The sequence below is a fragment of the Cryptomeria japonica genome, chromosome 11 (genome assembly GCF_030272615.1).
Source record: "Cryptomeria japonica chromosome 11, Sugi_1.0, whole genome shotgun sequence".
NCBI lineage: Eukaryota > Viridiplantae > Streptophyta > Pinopsida > Cupressales > Cupressaceae > Cryptomeria > Cryptomeria japonica.
This window is the reverse complement of record NC_081415.1, coordinates 402,696,635-402,714,450: the sequence shown is the minus strand read 5'-3', so window position 1 is coordinate 402,714,450 and position 17,816 is coordinate 402,696,635.

Genomic DNA, 17,816 nt, shown 5'->3' with positions numbered 1-17,816 from the left:
TAACACAGTGTCACACCAGAGGATTTTTTATCGCTTCAACATGTTACTGTAGGATGAGACACGGAGTGACAAAAGGATCAACAAAATCAAAAAAGTGATTGATACTCATGAGAAAATTCACAACAGAGTTAAAGATTGAATATGGGGAGTGTCAGGGGATTGTTAATCATGGATTCCCAAGTTTGGTGGATGGTACAAGGGTAATAAAGGATAAAAACTTGTGGATTTCTTATTGCAAATCACTACTCAGTGTGGCCCTTAGTATTGCCCATGCGGATATGTTGGATATGAATGAAACAGGGGAACAGGTTGAAAGTTTTGTTATAGTGGAAATAATAGTTAGAGACATCATCTTCAATGCTTGCACATATAAAGATGAAGGATATCTTCAGCATATCTAGAAATGTGGTCAAAGGCTGGATGGGAAGAATTAGTTTATGTCATTGTAATGTGTTATAGCAGTTAGGGGGGGTTAGTTAGGTTTTTGTTAGTTTAAGTTTGTACAAATGAAAGTGTGTGTCCTTTCATTTATGTCTTTTGAGTCACATATATATAGGGATCATTTTGTATTCTAATGGGGGTTCAGAGGTAGGAAAATACTGTTATCTTTCAGATTGTCTGTTGGGACTAGTAGTATTATGTAAAACAGGGTTGTAGAAATGAAAAGCCATTTTGTTCAAGCAAGTATATCATGAAGTACTTGTGAGTCTGAAGCTTTTATATACCTATTATCCAGAAATTAATATACAAGATTTGTTGTCTTTATATTCTGATCATCTCATGTTATATGATGTTGATGATTCAAAGTCCTTTTGATAAATCTAATAAGGTTTGTTGCAGTGTGTTTTCACTTGTTATGTAAGTAACAAAATTGTTTTTGTTGTTTTTATAACGTACATTGAAATCACTGCAGTAATAGTCTTGCATACTTGTGAGTTTTTTCAAACTGTCTCCAAAGATTACAAATATTTGTTCATTAAGTAGCATGTAAATTGTCAGGCAAGGCACTGGTCTATTATTAGTTTTTTGTGAGTTAATTTGGTTTGCATAAGGTCCTCACCAAAGAAACATACTACTAGTTCCTACTAGCATTTTTTTTTCATAACCTCTCAAGGTTCCACCAACATTCTTTTATAAGCTTTTATTCATTATCAATTATATTCAAGTTTTCAGATTAAAGTAAGTTAAAAGCACATAATAAAGCATAGTTGCAAGAAATATTTTGCCATTCTTGTAAACAACTAATTTGTTAAGTTTAAATTCACTATAAAGAAATCTCTTTGTGCTTTGGAGATTGAGGTATACCCACCTAGGTCTAGTGGATCCTAAAGTGAAGAGGAATTTGGTCTTTGACCATTCATGTTCGTTGGCCAAGGCTGATTGATAAAATAGTAAAAGAAGTTGGAAAATCTCTAGGATTTCCAATTTGTGGTTTTGGGAACCAACAGATTGGTGACTCTGCTGGGCAGTTGTCATACATAGTTTTACATTCACCTAGAAGCTCTAGTGTTTTCTCATTGAAGATTTGATAAGTTTTGTTTTCCCCATCCGATCACACAACAGCTTGGTGACTCTACTAGGGAGTTGTCATCGGAAGTGTTCAGAATTTCTGGTGGTTTTGTTTCAGACTCTGCTGGAGGAAGGAGCCCAGAAGATCAATAGAAGTATTATTCCTCTTAGGAGGTGGTGACTCTACATTTAATATGAGTAATAATTGGTGTTTTGAGAAAGTAAGAAACCCCTAGCAATTTGTCAATAAGATTAATGCAGGGGAGAAGATCTTTGCACAAGGGACAAGATAATCTTGTTCAATTGAGTCCAAAGAGAAAAAACAAAGAAAAGAAAGCAACACCAAATATGGCATTTGAGGGTTATAAGAAGTTTCCTCGTAGAGAGGATGGTTCTTCATCTGGTTATAGATTTGAAAATACAGAGGAAAATCTTTTTTATAACTTAAATACAAAAGATAATAAAGGTGGCCATGATGAAACCCTTACTACTAAGGAACATGAGGACAAGCAGTTGGATGCAATTATTCTTAGAATGGCTGACTTAAATGGAGGTGAATCTAAAATGGCAAAGGCTCTTAAGAGATAGCCAGATTGGGTATTGCAGAAACTCCTATTAGAAAGAGATACCATTCAAAGCCCTAAATCAAACAGGGTTGAAGAAGAGAAGGAAAGAGGTGAAGCTAGTAGGCTAACAACCCCTAGGTATAGTCCCCCTCACATGAGAGACTTGGAATAGCCATTTAGGGTCTATAATAATTCATTATCTGATGTTGTGGATAATAATTATTAAAAAATGGATAAATGAAAAAATATACCCTACAATGTAAATAAAAACATGTATAATTCTAGACAATGCAATAATCATAATGGTGAAAGAAGAACTAACAGTGGGGAAATTATTGGTAACTGGAATAGTAGAGATGGGACCAACAACATAAATAATAATAGAGGTAATAATGGTAATACTGAAAATTATGGCAACAATGGTAATGGAAACAATCAAAATGGAAATAACAATAATGGTGGAGGCAACAATGGAAACAATCAAAATGGAAATAATGGAGGAAATGGAAACTATCAAATTAACAACTATGGTTGCAGACCACCTATGACCATTAAAAGGTATAAATAGTTGGATTTCAATGGGAATGGTAATAATGGAGGAAATGGAAACTATCAAATTAACAACTATGGTTGCAGACCACCTATGACCATTGAAAGGTATAAACAGTTAGATATCCGAATCAGATTTCAAATGATTTAAGTTTAGCTATGCCTAAATTCACAGGAAATGCAACTAATTCTACAAAACAACATGTGATAAATGTAAAAAATACCATTGAAGAATTTGAAGTCCCTTATGAAGATGTTTTTTATGAAACTGTTTGTTCAATCTCTAACAGAGGATGCTGGAGAATGGTATAGGAGTCTTCCCGGCAAATGTATTGGTGGTTGGCAGGAGTTTGTGACACAATTCTTGAAAGAATTTGGAGACCATAATGATACTTCATTTGCATCTCATGAGTTGACAAGCATAAAGAAGAATCAAAATGAATCAGTCTCTCAATTTAATAAGAGGTTTAATAAAGTACTTAATAGAATACCAAGGGATATTAGACCTATTGATTCATTTTTTATTTATTTTTATTTGAGTTCTTTTGATAGCAAGACTCACTATGAGACCCTATCTCACAAACCTACCACCTTGCAGCAAGCATTTAACACAGTCACTACCATTGAAAATAACAAAAAAGTTGCTGGGAAAATTTGCAAGAGAGATGATCCAAAATTACATAATCCTAGAGCAACAAAAAAGGATGAGTTTAGCCAAATCATGGACATGCTAAAAGATATGAAGGGTAAGAAAAATCACAAATAGAAGCTGCCCCCATATAGAGGCAATAAGCCAATGGATTACAATAGACCAAGAATGCATGACATGCCATATAATACAAAATGGAAAGATGGAAAGTCGGTGAGTGAAAATCTAAGAAAAGAAACTCCTAATCCATTGAAGAAGGTAAACAATTTTGTGGAGGAATATCCATGGTGTGAAGTCTGCAATTTACCCCATGTTGCAGAACAATGTATGATTGTTCAAGGTTTTGCAGAAGAGAAGGACCATGAGAATGAATATGAGCCCACAGTGAATGTACTTTCATCAGATCCATTTTGGGGTAGGATGGGGATTCATCTGAGGATGAGCAATCATTAGATGTACAATGGAGAAGAGATAGCCAATAGCACAGTGTACAACAAGTTTTTACTGATGATGATGCAGACATCCCATCCCTAAGGAGATTATTCCATAATGGAGAGCCAGTGCATTCCTTGAGAAACTTAACAGATGAAGAAAAGAAAGCCTATATTGTGGTAGCAGTAGCTCAGGCAAAAAGAATTTATTAGCTAAGGAACAGAATAGTGAACCCAGAGCAAGGTAAGCCATCTGGGATATTTGCAAAGGTTCCTAAATCTTGTGGAAATGAAGACACCATCACTAACAAGTAAAAGGAAGGTGCAGTAGAAAAGGTCAAACAAACAGAACCTCTTAAATTAACAAAGTCAATCGAAAAGAAACAAATTAGTAAGCCACTCTCAAATTGTCTATCACTAAGAATCTTACCCAGGTTGATCCTTTTTATCTGACTTTGATGATTAACAATAAAATGGTCAAGAATTGTATGATAGATTTAGGTGCAGCCGTGAACATAATGTCAGAAGATGTCATGAAATAACTTGGGATGCATGTAGACACTCCCTATGGGAAATGCTATGCTATGGATAACAGATCAGCCCCAGTTGTTGGAATCATGAAGGATGTGGAGTTTTGATTTCCAACATGTCCAAATATGTCATATAAAATAGACGTCACCATTGTACAAGTTCTGCCAAATTATTGGATGTTACTATCAAGGTAATGGTCAAATTTGGTGGGGGGACATGTCCAGCTAGATCTTTCATATGCGACCATCCCAGTAAAAGGGACGAATGTAAGGATTGATAGAGAGTCAATATCATTCTACCTGATAGAGGGAGTTGATCCAAATGAGACAACATGTTTTCTCTAAATAGATATAGATAACTTTCAGGCAAGTATTTCTAAACCCATTCAATGAAAAACTAATAAGCTTGAAAATACTATTAAATCACATGATGACAAGATTTTGAAAATGTACTTTGATGGTGCTTGCAGTAAGGAAGGAAATGGAGTTGGTGTGGTTTTTATTTCTCCTAAGGGGAAATCATTCAAATATTCTTTTTTGTTGGCCTTTGAATATACAAACAATATTGCTGAGTATGAAGCACTCTTGTTAGGTCTTAGAATGGCAAGTAAATATAGTATTAAATTAATAAAAGTTTATGGTGATTCAGATTTGGTTGTATCTCAAGTAAGGGAAAGGTTTGCCACTAAAAATGTAAGGCTTTGAAATTACAAGAATGAGGTGTGGGATTCAATTGAATTTTTTGATGCATTTTCTATAACATGGATTGAAAGGTCTAACAATATTTTGGCTGATTTTATGGCTAACCTAGCAATTAAACATAATGATATTCCTTTTGATGACATCACCCAAGATGAAATAAAAACTAGACCTGTAGTACCAAATAACATAAAAAAATTGGCAGATATTTGATGATGACAGGGATCTTCTGAAGTTCTTATTTTGTGAAGGTCAGTATGAAGGCAAGCATATGGATTGGAATGCATATGTGGAAGAGGAGAGTGGTAAGGAGTCTCTATTTGGAAAAAATATCCTGCAACTTAAAACAAACAAGATTCCAAAACGGTTGGTGGAATTAGAGAGGATGTTTGACAATAAGGATATGACAAATTTCAAGCCCAACACTGAAAGCTGTGAAGATGTGGAGAAAATAAAATTGGGAAGTGAAAACAATCCTAGAGAAGTTTATATTGGCAAGAAGCCTACACAAAAATTAGGATTGCATTGGTCAATCTGTTAAAAAAATACAGACATGTTCACGCTTGATCATATGATGACCTCAAGGCATACAGAGAGGATTTCTTCCAACATGAAATCCCACTAAAATTAGATGCAAAATAATTTAGGCAAAAGAGAAGGCCTATAAATCCTACACTGGCTCCCAAAATGAAGGAAGAGTTGATGAAGACAGGAATGCAGGGATTATAGAGCCTATAAGGCATTCTAAATGGGTGTCAAACTTGGTTCCTGCTAGAAAGAAAAATGGTGATATCAGATTATGTGTGGACTTTAGGAATTTAAATATATCATCTTTAAAGGATAATTATGCTTTGCCTAACATGGAAGTTTTGCTGCAAAAGGTAACAGGGAATGAATTACTTTCTATGATGGGTGGGTTCTCTTCTTACAACCAAGTGAAGGTTAAGGAATCAGAAAAATACAAAACAACTTTCACTACACCATGGGGCACATATGTGTATGCCACGATGCCATTTGGACTTACCAATGTTGGAGATACTTTTCAAAGGGCCATGGATGTAGCCTTTGAAGGCCTTATTGATTAAATTTTGGTTGTATACCAGGATGATTTGACAGCATACTCCAAGAAAGTAGAGAACCACTATAATGACCTAGAGAAGATTTTCATCAAAGTACTAGAATATGGTATTTCTCTAAATCCAAAAAAGTGTCACTTTGGAGTCACTAAAGGTAAATTGTTGGGTCATAATGTATCTAAAGACAGAGTAAGGATTGACCCTAAGAGAATTGTAGCTATTGACAAGATTCAGATCCCTAAAACAGTCAAAGCTATTCAATCATTCTTTGGACAAATTAATTTTGTTAGAAGATTTGTATCAATTTTTTCTGAAATTGTGAAACCTATTGCAAAGATGTTGAAAAAGGTGCAGAGATAAAATGGACTAATGAAGCAATTGAGTCCTTTGTAAACATTAAAAGGGTCATCAAGGAAGCACCTCTACTTAAATCTCCTAATTTCTCTAAACCTTTTCAATTATTTTCTTTTGCTTCATTTCATACTATTGTTGCAGTTACGTTACAAAAGAATGATGAAGGTCATGAACAACCAGTGGCATTTTTTAGCAAAACACTACAAGCTTCTAAGTTAAATTATGATATAAATGAGAAACAAGCATATGCCATATTAAAAGATGTAAAATATTTTAGACCATACTTAGTGGGAGCTAATGTCATTGCTTATGTTCCTAATGCAGCAGTCAAAGATATTTTCAGGCAGACTAAAACTACTGGGAGAAGATTGAGATGGATCAATCAAATTCAGGAGTTCAACATTGATATCTAGATTACTAAATTGGTAAGAGGTCAAGGATTGGTTAAACTAATGACATAATCAAATTTGGAAGCAACACAGATAAATCAGATAGAGTTAGAGAAGGCTCAAATAAGCATTGAAATGTGTCCTTGGTACAAGAATATTGTCTATTATTTAAAACACATGAAATGTCTAGAGGATTTAAATGATAGCCAGAAAAGAACACTTAAGCTTCAAGCATCTAGATATGTATTGCTTAAAGGTGATTTATATTGGAAAAACAATGATGGTATCCTCTTATTTTGTTTGGATGTTTGTCAAGCACAATCTATTTTCAAGGAATTGCATGAAGGTGTATGTGGGGGACATTTTTCAGTAAAAACTACTGCCCATAAAAAAATAAATGTCGGTTACCTTTTGGCAACAAGTATTTAAGGATTATCATACTTATATTAAAAAATGTGAGGCTTGCCAAAAAATTTCAGGAAAGCTTAAATATGATGGAGCTCTTCCACTTAGACCCATGCAAACTGAAGAACCTTTCAAGATGTGGGGTGTTGATTTCATAGGAGAAATTGCAAACAAATCTAGTGGAGGACACAAATGGATTTTGGCAGCCACTGATTACTTTACCAAGTGGGTAGAGGCAATTTCTACAAGGCAAGCTACAAGTAAGGTGGTAAAAAATTTTCTTTTGGAAAATATATTGACAAGATTTGGGGTTCCCCACAAGATTGTTGTAGATAATGGGTTGTGTTTTAGATCCAAAGAATTTGCTGATTTTTGTGGAAGTTATGGAATTACTTTGTCATATTCATCACCCTATCATCCCCAAGGGAATGGACAAGTGGAATCTAGTAACAAAAACTTATTAAATATTATTAAAAGGATATTAGGTGACAACAAAAGGGCATGGGATTCAAAGTTGAATTTGGTAGTATGGGAAGATAGAGTAACAATCAAGAAATCCACAGGGTTTTCTCCTTATCATCTTGTTTATGGTAAAGAAGCAAGGTTGCCTTTGAACAACCTTCTCCCAATGTATAAATTTGTTTCAGAGGAATATTTAGATGACGTTGACTTCATGGAAGATAGGTTGGTCTAGTTGGTTGAACTGGATGAGTACAAGAGAGAGGCTCAAGAATAAAATATATAGAGGAAAAAGATGGTAAAGTATTACATGACAGGAAGGCTTCTGATAGAACTTTTGAAGAAGGAGAGTGGGTGCTCAAATGGAATGCAAAAGACCAGGATAGGGGAAAGCATGGAAAAATCGAAGCACTTTGGCTAGGACCATACATCATCATGGATAAAGGAGGAGAAAATTAATATTTCTTGCAGAATACTAAGGGGAAAATTTAAGAATTTCCAGTACATGCTCAGTATCTCAAACATTTTTTATCTTAGGGAGTAGGGAGTATTCTTGTAATATAGTAGTGTAGTTTTTCTTTTGTTGTTTGTTTCTATTTATTTTTTGGTCTACTTTCCAGAGATAGTTGAGATCTTTCTATGTCCCTAAAAAGAGCATACATCCCCAGAAAGAGCCACTGTTAGCACATATTTTTGCAAAATATTTTGTGTTATTTGTTTGATGTTTTATATGTATATTTTCATCATAAGAGCATTTATTGTTGGATTGCATGTGCAGGAGGTATGTTTTAGTATCAGAAAAAGCCTATTGTGACCTATTTTCAAAATTGGACAAGTACCACTGGGGCATGCTAAGGGTTGGCACAAAATAGGGACTACATGAGGAAATTTCATCATGACAGTATTGGGATCCTTATAATGACATTATTTGGGCCTATGTGATAAACTTTGTCACTTATTAGCACATATGAAGTTTCCATGGAAGGTTGGAAGTGTAAACAATATATGAAGAGGAGCTTAATTAGCATAATTATCAAACTTGAGCTATCGACATAAATTACCCCAACAAGACCAACTAGCTGAAATAATGAAAGAACCTATCAGCGTGACTCAGACCGACCACTCTGAAGGAGAACCAAAAGGAGGGTTTCATCGGCATAACATTCACTATTGGGGGCATGAGAAAAGTGTTTTGTCGATAGTCGATTAGGCTACCGGTATAACCTACACCAATGAAGGAGAATGCAAAGTAGACGGCGGCAATGTCATCAGGTCATCAAAAAGTATCATTGTACACTACCCTGATACTCGATGGGCTAGGTGGCAAAGGTAGTGTTATCATCGCCTCATCGAGAGGAGACATCTTTCATTACACTGATACCCGATGAGAAAGTAGAGATAGGTGTCAAAAAGGAGATCTCATTGGAGAAACATATGTCGATAGACCAGAGGAGTAAAAAGATACACAAGTGCGAAGGTGATGACATTGGGTCATCGAAGAAACATAAAATGGGTTGTTCCGATACCCGATAAAATGACCCGATGTACCAAACAAGATGCGGATTATGAGGGAGGATTCATTGGGATAACATAAACCGTTAGAGGAGTATATTTGGAATTATGTCGATACCCGATGGGCAGAATGCCACAAAGGAATAGATGGAGGGTATATCAGAGTGACCTAAACTGATGAGATATAAAGGTAAAGGTAAAAGCTTAGCTAGAAGACAAAGCCATCAGGGAAGTTATAACCATTGGAATGAGAGCATATGAGCTACATCGATGCCTGATGGAGTGATTGGTGAGACCTACGCCAATCAAAAGGATGGGTGGTGCCAAATGATTGAACTATTGAGAGGAGTTATGATGACTAGCCATTGCAAAATTTGATCTCAACGAATCCACCCTTCATTATTAAATACAGGCAACGGATAGCTTTGTGCTTACACAAGGAAAATCATAGCACCATTTCAATTGAGTAAGTTCTCCTAGTGTATTAAATCTATATATAGAAGCTAGTACAAGGAATTTGCATAGCAGACTTAAGCAAACAGAGAGATTGAATCGGAATTAAACTACAAAGAAATTTGAATTTCAAAAGGCTTGAAGGACTCAAATATGGAGGGTTCTAGTTCCAAGGGCAAGAGGAATGTCACTGAGGTCTCTAAGAGCACTTCAAAGAAGTCTAAAAGTGGAGAAGGTGCACAGAAATGAAAGTTAAATCAAGATATGATTGACCAAATGAGCTCACCAGGAGCCAACTCCTAGAGATCTAAGACTAATTTTCCTATCCGTGACCAACTAGAAGATGATTTTAAGGAGATTGGTGATGTCTGGACCAAGGTTAGAGGTCACGAATTGTTCTTGTATCATTATTCACGAAGGAGCAAGCCAACCCCAATCCCAAACCCATAGACAACTAGATTGGTTAAACTTGTGGTCCCAAATGTCTTTGTAGACATTCAATTGATGAAAACATTGGCTAGAGCTTATAATGCCACAAAAAGATTCATCCAATTACCAAATGGTGAGGCATTCATCCATCTCTCAGTAGCTATCATTTAGGAAGTTTTTGATCTTGGTTTCGAATCTAATGTTCCTCTATCTTTTGAGAAACTAGAAGAAGAGTATACAAAGATGGACACTTTATACAATGGGTGGAATTTGGCCATACATAAGGTTGAGAAAGGAAAGTTGACAGATGAAGACAGGCCCCCATTTGACATCAACATTTTCAGGCAATATCTGTAGTATATGTATATGGCATGTGGTCAAGTGGGAGGAGTTGAGGTCTTAGATGTGGTGTGAATAGGACCTTTATTACTTGTTGCAGATACACAAATGCATGAGCCAAGACAGTATGATAATGCTGCTTACATTGTTGAGAAGATGCACGAGGGTTTCTTGTGTCTTCAGAATAACCTTGACAAATCTTTTAAGTTTTATTCATTGTTGATGCATATTGTCTTGTTTTATGGACGACTCAGGAGGTTGTGGCCTAAGGATTTGAAATTCAACATTCATGGTAAAGATGGATAGGAGCAGCCAGTTCAATTGTGGGTATCACTGTGGGATTCTCAGTTCATGAGATCTCACTATGTCAAGTTTGAAGAATTTTTGGTGCAATCATTATATAGAGTTCTAGGGGTTTCTTTTGATGGATCATTTTTAGAAGAAATCAAAAGATTTCCTAGACCCCATGAGCATGGCGATACCAAAGTAAATCATAATTAGGGTAACTGGTATATATGCTAGGACTTCACATATGTTATATTTTTTGGATACGAAGGTGCTCCTTATGTGCTACCAAAGCCTGCACCTGACATAATTTCTTACCTAGAGATTGTGAGACAAATGAGTATCTCTAATGCACAGCATTTTGGGGGTGCTCAAAAGCAAGTTTTTCTACTCGAGACTCTACATTTTGGTGACTACACCATTGTATCCAAGAAGGCGTATGAAATTATTGACAGGAGGTTAATAGAAGATTATAACCTCTATGAGCACACAAGCCAAAAAAATTATGACCCAGAGGGCTACATACACTAGAGTAGAAAAGGGCAGATTTGGGTGACTATTTTCATGAGTATTTTGAAGCCTTGGACATCTTTAGAAATAAGGAATCTAAAGAAGCTATGAATATCTTCCAGGATTTCAACCAAAAATTGGAAGAAAAGAGACAAAAACTACAGGAAATGGAAGAAGAAGAAGAAGAAGAAGAAGAAGAAGCTGAAATTGAATCAGGTGAGAATGAGGTTCTCGAGATTCAAAATGCCTAAAAAGGAGGAGGAACCTGAAGCACAAGACCAAATTTTTACAAGAATGAATGTCGATGTGGATGTTAGGTTAGAAGAGCTTACTTCTTTTGTGTTATATGATGAATTCATTAAATCGAATGAGCTTAAGTCCTTCTTGTATCATTTCAAAGGAAAGAGGCTAAGAGAAGCAATGCCTGATGTAACACCAGAAAATGAGGCAGAGATGCTTTGAAAACTGAAGGTTGAGATCAATTCAGAGTTAGAAGGCATGACCCCTCAAAGGGGAAGACAACTTCTTATAGAGGTAGGGATAATTCTTTTTCCAGGCTGGGACCTTAGTGCGTCATTCATTTTTGATAGCCTATTACATTTAGATAAAAAGGATTTCAAGTTAGATATTCAAGGTGTAAAGGACATTTTTATTGGATCCAAATATGACCCAGATGATGAGGCCATGATTTTATGGGCCCTTTATCCACCAAATAAGAGGTCAAAGATCATAGATGTGGACAAATCTTTTGGACACATGATGAAGTTAAAGGTCGGTGAAGTAGATCCCATGGTCATAGCGGATATGGGAGTTGATATTTCAAAATTAAATAAAGCACAAATGAAGATGTTGGTAAGAGAAATAGGAAAATAAAAATCATTGTATGAGGAATTCTTAAGAAGTAGAGGCCAGCCTATACCCCATATAGCAGATGAGTCCAAACTGAAAAAGAAGTGCGAAGAATCGCACAAGGAAAACAAGAATTTGAAGGAGAGAATGCAGAACATATGGGCAAACACATCATGTGTCTTGTTGTCTAAAAGATTTGAGAATCTGTAGAAAATACTAGAGGAATTCTGGACTCTTTACTAGAGAAACATGGATAACACAGTGTCACACCAGAGAATTTTTTATCATTTCAACATGTTACTGTAGGATGAGACACGAAGTGACAAAAGGATCAACAAGATCCAAAAAGTGATTGATACTCATGATAAATTCACAACAGAGTTAAAGATTGAATATGGGGAATGTCAAGGGATTGTTAATCAGGGATTCCCAAGTGTGGTGGATGGTACAAGGGTAATACAGGATAAAAACCTATGGATTTCTGACTGCAAATCACTACTCAGTGCAGCCCTTAGCATTGCCCATGTGGATATGTTGGATATGAATGAAACAAGGGAATAGGTTGAAAGTTTTGTTATAGTGGAAATAGTGGTCAGAGACATCATCTTCAATTCCTGCACATATCAAGATGAAGGATATCTTCGGCATATCCAAAAATGTGATCTAAGGCTAGATGGGAAGAATTAGTTTATGTCATTGTAATGTGTTATAGCACTTAGGGGGGGTTAGTTAGGTTTTTGTTAGTTTTAGTTTGTACAAATGAAAGTGTGTGTCCTTTCATTTATGTCTTTTGAGTAACATATATAGGGATCATTTTGTATTCTAATGGGGGTTCAGAGGTAAGAAAATACTGCTATCTTTCAGATTGTCTATTGGGACTAGTAGTATTATGTAAAACAGGGTTGTAGAAATGAAAAGTCATTTTGTTCAAGCAAGTATATCATGAAGTACCTGTGAGTCTAAAGCTTTTGTATACCTATTATCCAGAAATTAATATACAAGATTTGTTCTCTTTATCTTCTGATCATCTTATGTTATATGATGTTGATGATTCAATGTCCTTTGGATAAATCTAATAAGGTTTGTTGCAGTGTGTTATCACTTGTTGTTATGTAAGTAACATAATTATTTTTGTTGTTTTTATAACGTACATTGAAATCACTACAGTGATAGTCTTGCATACTTGTTAGTTTTTTCAAACTGTCTCCAAAGACTACAAATATTTTCCATTAAGTAGCATGTAAATTTTCAGACAAGGCACTAGTCTATTATCAGTTTTCTATGATTAAATTTTGTTTGCATAAGGTCGTCACCAAAGAAACATACTACTAATTCCTACTAGCATTGTTTTTTCATAATCACTGAAGGTTCCAACAGCATTCTTTATAAGATTTATTCATTATCAATTATATTCAAGTCTTCAGATTAAAGCAAGTTAAAAGCACACAATAAAGCATAGTTGTAGGAAATATTTTGCCATTCTTGTAAATAGATAATCTGTTAAATTTAAGTTCACTATAAAGAAATCTCTTTGTGCTTTGGAGATTGAGGTATACCCACCTAGGTCTAGCGGAGCCTAAAGTGCAGAGGAATTTGGTCTTTGACCATTCCTGTTCATTGGCCAAGGCTGATTGAGAAACTAGTAGGAGAATTTGGTGAAGCTCTAGGATTTCCAATATGTGGTTTTGGGAACCAACACCAATGATGGATCAAGTTCTCCAAATAGTAACAGATTCTTAAATGTTCTCTATTCCCAATGGCTTCTCGAGCTATAATCAAATTGAATTTAGTGGGGAGGATCAGCACAAGACTGCCTTCACAACTCCTTGGAGCAGCATTCCGTATTGAAGGATTCCATTTGGATTGATTAATGCAGGTGCAAAAGTTTAAGAGAGCTATGGATATGGCTTTCTGAGGTATCATCGATAGGTACATCTTTGTGTACTTAGATGATCTAACAATTTTCTATATAGCTTGTGAAAATCATCTTATTCATTTAGAAGATGTCTTGAAGAGATTTCAGGACCATGGAATCTCGTTAAATCCTAAGAAGTCATTTTTAGGGTTACAAAAGGTAAGCTTCATAGACATGTAGTGTCCAAAGAAGGTACTAAGATTAATCCAAAAAGAGTCAGGGCAATTCAAATTTTAGCTCTACCAACAAGTAAGATAGTTGTACACTCATTATTTGGCAAAGTTGACTTCTTGAGAAGGTTTGTTCTAGACTTTGCTGAGAAAAATCATCATATTGTGAATGTGATGAAAGGGAAGACTATTTTTCCTAGGAATCTAGAAGAGAAACAACCTTCAAGGAAATCAAAGAAGTAATAGCTCATGCTCTGGTACTAGTATGTCCTGACTATACCAAGGATTTTATAATATATAGTTATGCTTCTATTCATACACTTTATGCAATACTAAATCAGAAAAATTTGGAGGTTATTGAATTACCCATATCTTTCATGAGTTGTCCTCCTTAAAACTCATAAGCTTAAGTACTCTCAAATGGATAAACATGCTTTCTCTATTGTGAAAGTAGTAAAGCATTTCTAGTTTTATATTTTGAATTCTCATGTTATATTTTTAGTTTCAGAGACTGTAGTCAAGTCAATTATGTCGCAACAAGATTTTGGAACCAAGAGGGGTATCTGGATAGAAAACATCTAGAAATATGATTTGGAGATCAAGCCTACCAAATTGGTTTGAGATAAATGTTTATGTCAGTTGATGGCAAATAATAAACTTGAAGAAGAAAGGATTTATAAGGAAATTTTCCCATGATTTTATTTGTAAGTACTATAGATGAGTGGTATTCCAATATCGCTTATTTTAGTACTTATGGTGAATGTCATGTGCATCTCACATATAAGGAAAAGAGAACTTAAAAACTGAAATGAGTAAATTATGTCCTTTGGGAAAATGCATTCTACAAACGGAGCCTTGACAATACCTTCTTAAGGTGTGTGGGCAAAGCTCAACAAGCCAAGTTGTTAGAATCATTTTATAATTTGGCATGTTGAGGACACTTCTCAGCTCCTATGACAACTCACAAAATTCTATGAGATAGATATTATTGGCCTACACTCTTTCAAGATGCCTATGATCAGGTTTGGAAATGTGAATTGTGTCAACAATTCATTAGTAAGCCCAACCTTGTAGTGTTTCCCCTCTAACCAATGGTGATTGAAGAACCTTTTCAATAATGAGGCATTGACTTCATTGGCCTAGTTCATCCTGCCTCCAGTGCTAGTCACCATTATGTCCTCACCGCAATAGATTATTTCACCAAGTGGGAGGAAGCAATGCCTATTAAACATGCTATGTCTAAGGTGGTATGTGACTTTATAAAAGAGAGCATTGTGAGTAGATTTGGTGTTCCCAATAAAATAGTAGTAGATAGTGCTACTTATTTTTCTTCATATGAGATTACTCAATTTTATTTTGAGTACCATATTATTCTTGCATATTCATCAGATTATTACCCACAAGGGAATGGTCAAGAAGAATCTAGCAACAAGAATTTGGTGACTATAATCAAGAAATTGGCTGATGAAAACCAGCGGTTATGGCATAAACACATCTATTTATATCAACTTATTCATCGAAACTCTCAACTAGGTTGGTCACATATCCAATAAACATAAATTACACAAAGTCGGCCACCATGAGAAATTGCACTAAATATAGTCCACTCTAGGAGATAAAGGGGACCCAAATACATCACAGCATGTCTTCCTAAGTTTATTGAAATGAACCACACACACCAACACATCCTCCAAAGTCAACATTCAATGTAACATGTAGATAAACATTAAAGCACATTAACTAGTTGGCCCAAAAACACTATCTAATGCAAATAACTCAATGTGGATCTTCACACACCATGGTAAATAACAATGATTTAACTAGACCTCCAATGCATATCCAGACCAAAGAGTATGACCCAAATAAGGTAAATCGAGTTAGCTAGAGACCAATACAACAAATAATGCAAAAACTACAAATAAAAATTTCTTCACTTGTAGAGAAAACCAACACTTGAATTCTGAACTGGAACACTACACAAGCAATATTAGCATGTCCTCCAAGCCGTAATACTTGAACCTGTTGGCATTTTTGATGTTTATGTTGTGATTGTCATTGATGGACACACACTTGTATTAAGATCCCCTTTATATGTATGAGCTAGAGCTCAACTAGTATTTGTTTCAACCGGTATGTTTTATTCTAGTCTTTAGACTATTGGTGATTTTGCAGAATGTGTTTCCCGGTCTGAAGCGGCATGTCGACCCCAAGAAGTTCGTAGATCTCAAGTGGTATGAGGAAGCAAAGCGGCATAACACATTCTTACCAGTCTTCATTTTTTTCAAACCGGCAACCGGTATTTTGTATGAACCGGTAATACTCTATGATGAGTTACCAATCCACCGATTGATTAACGGTGTCGACACACTGATGGTGCTTTTTGTGTCATGTTACTGAGTATGCCTAGATTCATTGAACCTAGGAAATTGTAATGTAATCCTATTGGACTGACATGAAATCAGATTCCTTTAAAAGGACATCATGTCTAGGGTCTTAGGTTGTTGCTGAAAGGGTTTATGTTGTGACTAGGGTTTAAGGTGGTTGTTGAGTTGTTGTAAGTGCGATCTTATCTGAGAAGATCAAGTTGTAACTAAGAGAGAGATAGAGAAGGCTGAACTAATGTTGGAACGCATTAGTAGTGAGCTATACTGGATCTAACCAAGCAGTTTGTGCTATTAGATAGATCAAACACTTGTTGATTACTCACATCTTTGACAAGTCTATAGCCCTTAACCAGGTAGGCCCAAAAGCCTATTGTAAAATCCTCTAACAAGGTGGTTCACTTCTATGAATCTAAAATCCTCTAACAAGGTAGTCTTTAATCAGACTTATCTCCTAAAAGAGATTGAGATTCCTAACAGGATCTGTTCTGGTGAAGAACATTGTAAGACCTTAACCAGTCTGACCTTAACCGGTCTGGTTTCTATTCTGCAGATAGTGAATTGTGAGTTCCATCTCACCGTGGTTTTTCCCATTTGGGTTTCCATGTCAAATATCTTGTGTTATGGTTGTATTGCTTTTGTGGGTGAATGCTTTATTTGCATTTTGGTTTGCATGTGTGATAACCGGTCTGTCTGTTAAACTGTTTTACCAGTTTATCTTCAGATTGTTTAAGTGTCTAAGGAAAGAGATTTTTGGCATACTAATTCACCCCCCCCTCTTAGTATTCATCAATTGGTATCAGAGCCTACCTTTCTATAATTTTAACCACTTGGAAAGAGACATGGGGGAATACACCTTGAGGGAACTTACTCAACGGCTCACTCAATGTGAGCAAGCCTATGATGATCTTATGGTCAAATACAAGGCATCTCAAGCAAAAAGGAGAGAACATGCAGAGAAGTTGATGGAGCTATCTGAAAGTAATTCTGAAGATGAAGAAAATATGGAAGCCATGATTGCAGAAGTAAATAAGCTAAATGATTCAAACTCCAATCTGAGAAAGGAGTTGGAAGGACTAACTATCTAGTTTAGTCAAGAGCTTGAGAACTGGAGGAAAGCTGAAGATCGGGTAAAGGACAAAGATCATGAGATCTCCAAGTTGAAATAAGAGATTAGTGCATTGACTGCTTGCCTTCATGAGAGCAGAATGGAAAAAGGAGTACAAGATGAACCGAACATAGTCATCTCTGAAAATGCAAGCCTAATGGAGTCAAATACTGCTATTTCCAAAGAACTCTCTGAGTCAAAGGAAATACTTGCTAAGTTCAGCAAATGTACTATCAAGCTAGAGAAAAA